Here is a 12,350-nt window from a genome sequence, read left to right as displayed (position 1 = left end):
TTAATCAGTAAAACAGATTTTTTTTAAGGCAGAGTAAGATGCATAGTAGATAAGTATGAGAAAAATCTCATAAAATGAATTGGAGAACAGATAGAAAAAACAGATAGTGTTCAAGATAGACAAAAGCCCTCAGAGTATATGCAACTGTTGTTTCAGTGTAAGTAGAATAAATGGAGAAGAAAAAATCAAAAAGAAAAGAAAACTGTCCAATAGAGGGAGATCTGAATGTACAGTTTGAAAGACACATCATGTTCTCGAAAGAACATGTCTCAGTGAAGTAATTAGGTATTAAAGCTAAAGAAAGAATCATAGAGGCACAGGGGCAGAAAAAGCAAGTCACTCACAAGGGAGAAAACTGTGTCAGTTGGTCCGAGGTTTATTTATCCCCAGTAACATTCAGTAGCAAAAGTTAGTGGAGTATTGTCTACAGAGTTTAGAGACGAATGACATAACAGGCTCTCGCTCAGGCAAATTGTTACTCAAGTCTAAAGGCAGCAGTCATTCACAAAGATGAAAATATGCTGAGACACTGGCACTCTTAAGCATTTCTTGAAAAACTACCTGGTCAGGGAAGCCAAATGATCAAGAGATTAATTTAAACAAAGAACTGTGGGATACAGCAACCATTATATGAAAGGGAGGGTTATGAATCTTGAATAAACTTACATATAGAACCATTATGCCTATTTTACAAATATAATATTGAAAATGTGAAAATTCCTGTTACTGCAAGCCACTGAGATTTGGGGATTGTTTGTTACTGCAGGCTAAACTGGCACAAACTAATTGATACATCAATATTGGTCTAAAAAAACAAAGTGTGTTTCAGTAAGAGACTCAGAGACCTTCTGGGAAGGAATGTGTTCTAAGATTAGAAAGCTCCTGGTTGGCCTTGGAGAGGCTAAGAGAGTCTAATAATATGGGGTGCTATCTACCACTTAAATATGTCCTTGGCCATGTCCCATGAACTCACATCTTGCCCTTGGGAGAGAGCTGCAGTGCTAATTAAAGCAAAATATCCACTTCATTAACGCTGAACCATTTTGTGGATAGAGCAATGAGCTTTGAGATCTTCTCCCAGAATGTAACACAAAAGGGAAGAGAGAGAATCTATTTCTTTGCTCTGGACTTGCTGATGGTTTCCCATCTTGAGGGTTCGGAGCCCACTGAGAAGTACTGTCTCCAGGAGCCATGCTCAGGCTGGAGATCAGAGCCCAGTGTGAAATGGCACTAGTAGAAACAGCAAGTGATGGTACAGGGTTCTGTGTTAGGCTATGGATCTGGCCTGAGCCAGATGTAGCAGTGACAGTTTCAGTTGCAAGTAACAGGGTTATAAATAATATGAACAATAAAGGGAATTTATAGGCTTCGTATCTGGAAATGTCCAGCAATGCAGTGAGCTTCAGGCAGTTTAATCTAGAGATCCAAGGATGTCACTTAGGACTTGATTTCTTTTCATCTCTGTTTTATTACCATGAGATTGGCTTCATCCTACAGCTGGCTCCCCTTGTGTTTGCAAGATGGCCACCTCCAATCCTAGGCTACATCAGTCAGATGCGAAAACCGAAGCACTGAACACTGAACACAGTTCTTGAACTTCATTCTCATTGGACCAATTGATGTCAGATATCCAAACCAGTAACTGCGGAAGGGAATGACATGTGTAATTAGTTTAAACCAGTAGTTCTCAACCAGGGGCAATTTTGCCTCCCAGGAGACATTTGGCAATGCCTAAAGATATGTTGTCACAATGGATGAGTGTGTGTGACTAGCATCTAGTGAATAAAGACCAGAGATGCTGCTAAATATCCTGCAACACATAGGGCAGCCTCATTCCCCGCTCCCAAAAGAGAATTAGCCAGCCCCAAATGTCCCACAGTGCTGAGGTTGAGAAATCCTGGCTTGAACCAATCAGGATCCTCCCTTACAACTGAGATGAGTCAGTAAGATTCAAACTGCTTGGCTGGTACACATGCAGGATGGGTGAATTGCATGCTGAGAAGGCAACATGCCACCCTCCACAAGAGCCCAGCAGACCACTAGGTGGCAACTGGGCTTGTATGTGAACATAAGTGAGACACTCCTGGGGTCTCCCAGAAATTTTTGGAGTAGAGATGGTAAGATGCCAAATTCTTGTTAGACACAGGACAGGAAAGCCAGGGTTATTTTCAGTAGGGTGACCTCCTTTGTTCCCAGAGGTTAGTGAGGCCTTCTTTGGTCAGCCCAAGTTACAGAGTTGTTGGATTTTAGAATAAGACCTGGAGGCTTGGTTACCATTACCTGCCTGAGTTGGGGAGGATGGACTAGGCAGGTCCATCTGGAGAGGTGAGCAGTTAGCTTCATAGACACGAGGGCTGCAGGCTGGGCTGTGGATGGCCATCTTCTCCCAAAGCTGATGAGGATCCTTTGATCCAAAAGGAGACTGCTATCATCAGATTTGCATTTTATAAAAATCACTCCTATGTGGATGGTGGGTTGGAATAAGGGTGGAGATGGGGGATATGGAGTGACAGGGGTGGGACAACCAGTAGAAAGACCAGTTAGGAGACTACAACTGGGGCATGGGTGAGACCAGATGATCCCTGGAACTAAAAAGGGGCTGGAGAAAAGGACATGGGTTTGAGAGCTCCTAAGGGGGAGGTGGTGAGAAAATTTGGAGGTGGGTTGAATGAGGAAGGTAAGGGAAAGAACGGAGTGGGAATATTCCCCACATTTCTAACCCAGACTACTGATTGGGTGGTAGAATGACCCAAAGAGATGAACCTCAGGGGAAAGGAGTGGGGTGGTGGCGTGGGCAGGAGACAATAGATGGGGTTTCAATCTGGACCTTGAGAGGGTCGTCATCTAATCAATGGCATTGAATCAGTGGAAGGGTCTGCCCTGAAAGGAAAAAGAAAGGGCACTCAGGAGAGAAAGTTGGGGAATGCCAACATCTAAGGAAAGTCTAGGATGAGAGATAATGGAGGGCTAATAAGATACTCCAGAGGAAGCACCTTGGGGAAGCAGGGAGCTGCCCAGCATGGGATAGGACAGTAAAATCAAATAAGATAGTCCTGGAAGCACCTGAGGCCGCTGTGACCTTGGGGAACATTTCCTGCCCTGACGGCTGCGGAGGTCAGATTGCCAAGCACAGAGATGACGGAAGGTAGGGTGAGGTAAGCAGTGAGTTCAGATCCTAGAGGCTCTCTGGGAGGAGAATCCAGACCCTCCAGACCCTCTGGGTGATAAGCGAGGCCTGAAAGGGAGCAGGATCAGTTGGTGGCAGGTGGGAGGGAAGACAGGACAGAGAGAGGGTCCTGGCAAATGTGAAAGCTACTTGTATTACATCTACAAACCAAGCAATCAAGAGTTAGACAATTACATTAATGCCGGACTTCCACTGAAGGAAAAGAAATTGAGCATTAATGTAAACTGGTAGACACTCAGGGCTCTTAAATCAATGTCTTTAGCTTTTGTTTAGTAATCTGGCGTTTTCTTCTGTAAAAGTAGCACATGTTACTTAAAACTCCAGCTTTAATTTTAACAACAGAATAAAATGATGTTTTATGTTAAATATAATTTATGGATGTATTAAGTGCATATAAATTTCGTATATATTAAATCATTTTCTAATCCATCTCACTGTTTCTCTGTTGGTGAAATTATTTTGTTTATTAAGATGGTCAGAACTTGGGGCGCCCAGATGGCTCAGTCGGTTGAGCATCTGCCTTTGGCTCAGGTCATGATCTCAGGGTCCTGGGATCGAGTCCTGTGTTGGGCTCCCTGCTCAGCAGAGCATCTACTTCTCCCTTTCTCTCCCTCTCTACCTCTTCCACTGCTTGTGCTTTCTCTCTAACTAATAAATAAATAAAATCTTTTAAAAATGAGTTTTCTGTTAAGAAAAATCTCATCCAAAAAAAAAAAAAAAGAGGGTCAGAACTTTCATGCTGTGGGAGAGTTTGTGCAGGGGAGAATCTGAGGCTCCAGGAGACAATGAGATGCCCTGGTCCAAGTTCACAGTCCTCCAAGGATCTTGGAGTCTTCAGCTTCAAGCCCAGGGAGGCCTCTGATTTCCCACACATTTAGAGGAAGCGATGCCTAAGGTTAAATGATGAGCAAGCCCTTCTGGCTGAAGCCAGTAGCCTCTCTCTTCTCTGAGCCCAGGACCTCCCTCTCATCCTTCACGTGAGATCATTTTTGGGAATCTCATCACTGGTTTTATGTTCATGTTTCAAAACGTGCAGTAGTAATACTTTGGAAATCCTTGGCCTATAGAAGAGTCATTTCCTCATATGAGGCTGAGGAGTTTGGACTTGATCTGTGCTAACCACCCCCTAGTGCAAGCAGGCCACCTCCTGTTGCCCCAGGCTGAATCTTCACTTCCCTTTGGTGAATGATCCAGAACCAAAGCAGATGTTTAATTCCACCACTGCCCTTTTGAACTTGATTACTCAGACAATACCCAACAACTGCCCTAGGGTAATCAATGATGTGCTGATATCTTGTTGGTAAGTTGTGGTCATGACCGGCAGGCCTGGAGACATGTGCATTGCACAATTCTGGGTCATCATGGAAGCTGGGAGAGTATCAGGAAACTGGGGCAAATGTCATTGAGAATTTAAAAACTGGAAAGAAGATGGATTATGGTAGAAGTATCCTGCCTAAGTAGGCTCCTTGATTGGATGGGTAAAAACATAACTTTGCAAATCTGTAGAAAGTGGTCACTACTGGGCACTGCCCTGACTTTGCTAGAAAGACTAGTGAAATTCCGCCCCCCCCCCCTTTTTTTTGGAGAGGGAGAAGGTGGGGAGGAGCAGAGGGAGAGGGAGAGAGAAAGCCTTACGTAGGCTCCATGCCCAGCATGAGCCTGATGAGGGGCTCAGTCTCACAACCCTGAGCCCTGAGATCATGACCTGAGCTGAAACCAAGAGAAATCCTTAACCAACTGAGCCTCCCAGGCACCCTTCATGCTCATTTTTGATTGATTATGAAGTGAGACGTATTGGTGGGGGACTGTCTGTTTCACCCAAAGTCTTTCAAGTCACCCTAGTGAGGCCAGCTGGAGACCCTGGCCCTTGTCTGACCCTGTTTCTTTCCTCTCCTTACAACTAAGACCAGGTGGATGTTTAGCTACCTGGAAGGTTGATCAAGGAGTAGATCCCAGCAAGGGTTTTGGGAAATGTAAGGAGTCCAGTTGGTCTAGAATTGGATAAGGCAGCACAGTTACCTCTTGTTTTGGGGCTTGCTGTCACCTAAAGCCCCAGATCTAGAGATAAGGGCTGGCCTTGAACCCAGTCTCACATAAGGTCTCTTTTGCCCTAGAGCCATTTTAGGAATTCCATTCCATCCAAGTGTTGGCTCCGTGTCTTGTCCTAACCAGCCAGCTGCATCCCCTTCCTCCGTGAGCCCCGTGTTGTGCAATCTGGCCCACCAGGGCTGCTACAGACATGAGCTTGGTCCTCTCTGGCCACTCGCCTAGGCTTCTCCAAGGCTGGCTCGCCTGGGCAGTCTCTGCTACCTGTCTGCTCTCTTGACTGGCTCGACCGGGCTTCCTGCCCCTGATGACAACTGGTTTCTCCCTAGCAAGTGGCTGCTCCAGGGTTGCATCTAGTCCCCAGATTCCAGCTCTCATACAGCCTATGAGCTGTGGCCCCTGTTCTCACAGGTTGGGGCCAGAGGGCTAGTCAGGGGATCTCTGAGTTGAACAGCAACTTGCTAGTGAATGTTGGGTGTTATGGTCTGGAACCCTGCTCCTCTCTGGTCACAAAGGGTTGGTCCAGGAATCAAGACTTGAGTCCACAGAGGCCATCTATTGGCTGGACACAGGGGATATGAGCTGCCCATGAGCTACACTTGAGGTAAGATTTTGCCCACAGGAGTGTTGCATATTGGACAGTGACTAGCTGGCCCCATCAGATTTTCTCTTGGGAATTTCAAAAGTGAGGTAACTCATAGAAGTCAGGCAGTACAAAGGAGAAACGCAGGAAGAGGAAGGGGCAGGAGGGATGCTTGCCTCAGAGATGCGGAAGATGCAACTCTGCAGCCATGTTGAGCCTCCTGGGTATCAGTCTGGTTCCCCCTCCTGTTCCCCCTCCCTCAGGCTTAACTAAGGCAGGTTCCCCCTCCTGTTCCCCCTCCCTCAGGCTTGACTAAGGCAGGTTTTTCTCACTTTCCCATCTTCTGAGGTTACCTTGAGCCAGGCCTTGTCCCCATTCAGTCTCTCCAGGGGTGAATGACCACACCCAAAGGGTGTCGATTTTGAAAAAGATTGAGGTCAGACGGAGGGAGGGTTCAGCAGAATGTTCTGTCCTGTTTAATGATTTAGTAGCTAAAGAGATGAAGACATAGATGACAGGTTTATCACATGAGGGTGTAACCAGGATTGAGAGGGATAAAGAATGGATGTCAGAGTCAAAGGTCAAAGAGACCTAGAGTCAGGCTGGAGAGATGAGCCAAATCCAATGTGATGACACTCAAAAAACAAATGGAAATTGCTCCCTCCAACCAGATTGCAGCACTATAGCTCTTAAAAAATACTTGGCATGTCTCACTGACTACAGGAAAATAGTAGGGTGAGGGAGTTGCCCTAAAGAGAAAAACCCAAATGTTTGACTCTTATAATAATAAGAGTATGGTCTCTGGTTCAACCTGTACCAATGGCCTGGGACAAAATGTCATGCCCGGGAGGCTTCAGAGGGTTACTCTAGTAGTGGGTACTCATGGAAGGGTCACTAGGAAGTGCCTAGTGGTACACAGGGCATCATCCTAGTCCTCCCTTCCTCTTTTCCTCCCCTCCTCCCTTCTTCCTTTCCTTCCTTTCCTTATCAAACACTGAATGAACATCTCTCGTCTGCCATCATGGCAGGTATGTGGCCTCACGGGGGAGCAAGGAGGCCAAAAAAATTTTGCAGAGAAGCTTACATCCAGAGGAATGAGCAGGAGTTTAGTTTTGTGAAGCAGATTTAGGAGGGAGGGTGGTGTGGGAGGGGCATCCCAGTGTGAGAGAATGGTGAGAAGTTTGAACTGGCTGAGGTGGGAAGAAAAGCTGTGATCATACAGTAGGAGACATATATGCCACACCAAGGACAATGGCCTTTATCTTGAGGTCAATTATTAAAACTTTTTAAGCAGGGACAACACAACCATACCTGACATGACGTCGATCACTCTGGAGGCAGGATGGCGAGTGGGCTGGAGAGGAAAAAGATCAAAGGGCAGGTAAGCAGAATGGCAGCCTTCCTTCTCCTTGCTGGTAGAACCATCCTCTGGGTAAAGGGCTAAAAATATTGGACACCCACTTTCCCAGCCTAGATATGGGCATGTGACCCTAATTAGATGATGGAACTCAAGGGAATCCCCCTGAGGAAGGGTTTTTCAGGTAAAAGCTTCTTCCAGATAAAAAGAGAAAATTGAGGTAAGTGGTATTTGCCTTTAGACTTTGCCTTGTGATAATGTGCTGTCGGCATCCATGACCATTGTCTTAGACACTTCAGGGGAGAGCCCCAAGAATCAAGGCAGGCTGACCCGAGTCTGACATCACTGAGTGGCTGACTTGGCTGGAGCTGGGGCGATTTGCCTCCTGGCTGCCCACTGCAGAGTAGTGGTGGCCAACACTGAGGGCTGTGCCAAGAATGTCACTGTATGGTGTTTAATTTCTCATAAGAATTTCATAAGAAAATTAAAGAACTCATACGTGTATTACTATACATGTAACACCTGTAGGTTATTGTCTTACAAGGAGGAAATGGATGCACGGAGAATCAAAGTGACTTGGGCACAGAGAATGCCCAAATCCACACAACAGGTGAAAAAGAGCCAAGATTCCACATTACTTGATTGAGTCTCTATTGGCTGGCCATCTTGTATCTGGCAGCCAGGGGCATCCTTCGTGGTGGAGAAAGATACTGCTGTGGTCTAGGAAAGAGAGGATCAGGCCCTGAGCTGGGGAGAGGAGGTGGATTAGAGACGCATGGGGGGGGGTGGTGTACTCTGCCTCGATGCCGTGCTGGCTGGGAGCACTGAGGGAGGAGAAGGGATACAGCACAAATCCCTGAGCGTGGTGAAGCTGCGGGGGCTCTGCACGCTGCCCACCTCAGGAGGCAAGACAGGAAGCCTGTATAGGGGGGTGGGGGCTATGTCCTGATTCTCTTTGCATTAGGCAAGGTCAGCTTCTGGGGAAGGAGCTGGGTGGGGGCAAGGCTGTGGTCAGGGACCACAGAATTGAAGGTTTGGAGGTGGCTGTTCCCCAGGTGGCCTGTATTCCCACTCCTCCTTTGCAAAGCTTCTCTTTATCTCTTCCTCCTGCCCCCTCATCTGGCATCATGGTAGGTATGTGGCCTCATGGGGTGTGCAGGGGCGTGAGGGAGCCAGCGAGCCCATGGTGCTGTTGGGAGCTAGAGGCCTCTGGGAATGCAGTTTGGAGCTTCTGGGGATACCCAGCAGCACTCAAAAGCTGGCTTCCTCCAGGCAGCTTTCCCAGGTTGGTGAGGAGCTGATGGGTTCCCATAGCTTAGAGCTTGCCCAGGAGCCTCACTTCCCAGGACTCGCCTTGACTGCTTCACGTCATCAGTTTTTGTGATCCCTTGCTCTGACCTTGGCATTTCTGGAAGGTGTGTTTGTGTCTGTGAAGATGGCTTCTTCCCCTAAGACTAGACCCTCCTTTCAGAGGCACACTCTGGGTGGGAGGGAGGCTTAGGGGACAGTGGCTGGGCAGCACCCCAGGGATTTGCTGGAGCTTCAGGGCAGAGATCTCATGAAGAATTATCAAGAGAGGATTGCAGGCAGGTGAGGTGTCCTTCCAGGCTGCGGGGCCTGACATCCTGCCTTCTGCCTCCACAGCCTGAGGCTGGCTGAGCTCCCTGCATCTGCAGCTGGCCAGATTTGGGGGATGCGAGAAGATGACGCCTCCCCAGAGTCCTTGCTGCTCCAGCCTCAGGCGCCTCATGGAAGCAGCCCTGACAAGCTGTCTCCTGGGAGGGGCATGACAGGTCACCCAGCTCCGGGGCTGCAGGCCTCTCCTGCCTCTCAGTCCACATCCTCTTTCAGGGGAGGGGCAAGGCCCCTGGTGGCAGTACCGCGGCAGGATGACCACCAATGATGGTTCAGGGTAGGCCCTGGGGTAGCTGGGTTCAAATCCTGCTCTGCCTGTGTGTGTGTGTGTGTGTGTGTGTGTGTGTGTGTGTGTGTTTACCTCTCTGAACTGCCATTTGCATTTGTAAAATGGGCTAATTATTGTATCTAAGGTTGCTGTAAAACTGCAAACGAGATGATCCACGCGCCTGGCGTCCTGGACGTCTCCATAACCGTGGGCTGCAGCATCTCACCCCCGGTGCTCCCGTGGGGGGCAGCCCCCCACTCCCGCTGCCGCCTGCTGGGGGCACCCTCCTTCCCGGGCTGCCGGCAGCCGACACACAGAAGGCGGCACAACTGGAGGGCAGGGTGTGCGTGTGTTCGAGGGGAGCTGATCCGTGAAGCAGACCCTGGAATTCACTACCCTCCTCCGCCGAAGCCCAAATGGAAACAAACACAAACGCTCTTTGTAAACAAAGACGCGTCTTCAGTCGGTCTGAACTGGAACCAAAGCTCTGCGTTTCTGACTATCCTGGCTAAGGCATCTCCCGGGGGCCCAGACCTGACTTTCCTCCGGGCCCGATGCCGGCGGTGGCTGCAGCCTCCCCTCCCCAAGCCCAGCCACGTGCTGGGGACTCTCCAGCTGTGGGAAATTCTTCCAGCTTCCAGTGGCTTCTCTTGCGGTGCCAACCGCCCTCGGAGGAGACGCTATGGCCCGCGCCCCTCGGGGGAGCTGAGGTTAGGAGCCACGTTCCCCCCAGACCTGGGACACGTGTGCAGCTTAGCAGTAAGGCCAAGGGCTCCCACGCCCCGCGCTCCCGAGACCTCACCGTGTGGGGCAGAGGTCATGATGCGAGGACAACGATACTGCGTGTTCCCGGCTCCACTGGGGATCCTGATGTCGCCGGTTGGCCTCGGCTCACCTTTCCTCTCCCTCCACTCTGTTCCCTGCCGGCGGCCACAGGCACCTGGCCCGCCTCCAGCCCCTACCAGCCCGCTCCACCGCAAGGCTCTGAGGCCCGCCTGGCACCCCCACAGCCTGGGCCACTCCGCAGGGCCACATGTCCGGCCCTTCTCAGCGGGGCACCGAGAAGCACCCAGGAAAGCTGCGATCCCTTCTCCCTGCCTCCCCTCCAGGCCATCTCCACACAGCCGTGTGCCTGTCCCCACCCTGTTCCCATTTCTAAGAGGTGGGAGTCAGGCTCCTGCCCGGCATTCAAAGCTCTTCACAATCTTGCTAATTTTAACTTCCGATTCCTGCTTCCCGGTGCTCTGGGAGCTCCCAAGCTCGGCCCACACGATCCGTCTGACCGTCAGGTTCCCCTGGCACCCGCAGGGGCAGCGGGCCTGGGCATTCACTGCTCTGGAATCGCCGATGGTATCCAAGTCTCGGCTCCTATTTCTCAAAGTGTTTCTCCCACCACCGGCATCGGAGTCTTTCTGGAGACTGGGTAGGAAGGCTGACGGGTCCCCAGGCCCCTTAGACTCAGAGCTTTTGGGAACGGGGAGTTGGTTCCTCAGCCAGCTGCCCTGGTGGTAGTTTTAGCTTTGGCTGACTTTCAAGGGGCCTTGTGGGACTTTGGGGGTGATAGAAAGGCGGTAGGGTACTGTTTCTCTCTTCTTCACCCCTCCCACAAAGCCCAGGTGAGTAGAGCTCTAGGAAAACTGTGTTCCACGTGAGGTCTGGCCCACCACGGAGTGCGCCTGCCTGCAGCCGGGCACACACGCTTCATCCGTAACTGCGTGGGGCCACCCGCAAGAGAGGGCCTCAAAACCCGGTTTCCTTCATTAAAGGGAGGCAAAAAGATGGACAAGAGGTCTTTGGGGCAAGGCTCCCTGCTAGGGGTCCTGCAGTCTTATGATATCCCCAACCTAAGGGGTAAAGGACACAGTCTCTATCCTGAGAGTGCAAACTGGAAAACGCACCTATGAATTGATTTTTTTCTGAGAAGGTGACAAATGTGTGGTCTCAGCAGGGGAACCAGCTACACGGTGATTCCTGAGGTATCACCATCATGGCCCACCCATCCTCCAAGTCAACCATTATTTCGTGTGAACAGGTAAAATTGCACATCCATGTCACACACTGCACAGAGGTGCTGAAGGGAGGCTAGGCCAACGGGCTTGAGCCCAGGCAGGTGGAAGGTAGCCTGGCATATGCCTTGCCGCCTCTGTGTGCCCTGGGGCTGACACGAGAGGAACATTGGCCTTCTGTCCTCTGACTGGCTTCTGACATCCAGTAGCCAAAACTCCATGGGGCCATCCCCCTGCCCTCCCCCTGCAGCCCCTCTTCCCTGAGGCTTGGCTTGCCATAATCCTGTTGTCAGCACTCTGTCAGGGCCAGAAGGCTGTGGTTACCAGCAGCACTCGGAACAGCAGAAAAAGAACAATGCATGACTCAGAGTTCCACGCTTCTGTTGTACTTTCTAATTTTAGGCCATTGTTCCATTCCTCTTTGCCTTTCCCAGAATTCTAACGGGTGGGGGCAGGCCAGCTTGCCAAGATGGAGACCAAGGAGGGATGGGTACAGGGCGAGAGGTATAGACCTGAGGCTCTTGCTTGGGGGTCCACAATGGGAGTGGTGGCTTGTTAGGTCTGGGGCTCTGAAGATAGATGACCGTTGTGACCGGGGTCTCCACCGCCCTCAAGAGTGGCCCAAGGGTTGGGAAATCAGTGGCTCTGACCCTTGCAACCCTTCTGGTTACTCAGCTATGCCATTTGAGCTACAGGGAGTGGGATTTGGAAACCCCAGAGCTCTGAGTCATTTGGGTTCGCAGGCGAGTAAGAAGACCTACAAATCTCAGAGAGACAGAGGCTCACGGGCTAGTGCGTGAGCACTAGTGTACCTGTGGTTCGTGAGTTTGTGGCTGCGGTGTGGAGTGGAGAATTGCTCCATGGCCCCTGGCTTACCCTCATCCCATCTTAGAGGGACTCATGACCGTCCTACTCCATAAGTGGTCCCAGCATGAGAGACACTTGGGGGTGGGGGTGGAGCATCATTGCCAGAAGTCCATCCAGGCACAGCTTCCTTCTCGGGCTCCTGGGCATTAGTGTTGATTATGAAGGGTGGGCAGAGAGCTGTCTTTGGAGTCCAGCTGCCTAAGTCTCATTGCTTCCATGCTTTACAGCCTGCATTGCCCCAAAGCAGAATGTGGTGTGTGACTCATAGCTCCTCACTGTCTGATGCATGTGCGCTCACATGTGTATTGTGTGTGCTAATGCACGTGCTCGCTAGAGCATTGAGTTCCCTCCCTGAATTGGGAAGAACCGTGGTGCCTTCTGGAAATGAGCTTTGGGCTGGG

General features: G+C 50.4%; 1 long non-coding RNA gene across 1 annotated transcript; it reads right to left on the bottom strand.

The window, feature by feature from the left end:
* Positions 1-330: 330 nt before the first annotated feature.
* On the bottom strand, positions 331-11,403 carry LOC140601177 (uncharacterized). The gene is made up of 4 exons (XR_012004230.1): positions 7,128-11,403; positions 6,170-6,307; positions 2,281-2,404; positions 331-1,642 (listed from the first exon to the last, which is right to left on the bottom strand). It is a non-coding gene; the product is annotated as an uncharacterized lncRNA (long non-coding RNA).
* Between the last annotated feature and the right edge of the window lie 947 nt (positions 11,404-12,350).

This window comes from Canis lupus, chromosome 12 (genome assembly GCF_048164855.1).
Source record: "Canis lupus baileyi chromosome 12, mCanLup2.hap1, whole genome shotgun sequence".
In the NCBI taxonomy this organism is placed as follows: Eukaryota; Metazoa; Chordata; class Mammalia; order Carnivora; family Canidae; genus Canis; species Canis lupus.
The sequence above is the reverse complement of the archived record's forward strand: the minus strand, read 5'-3'. Positions and strand labels throughout refer to the sequence as shown.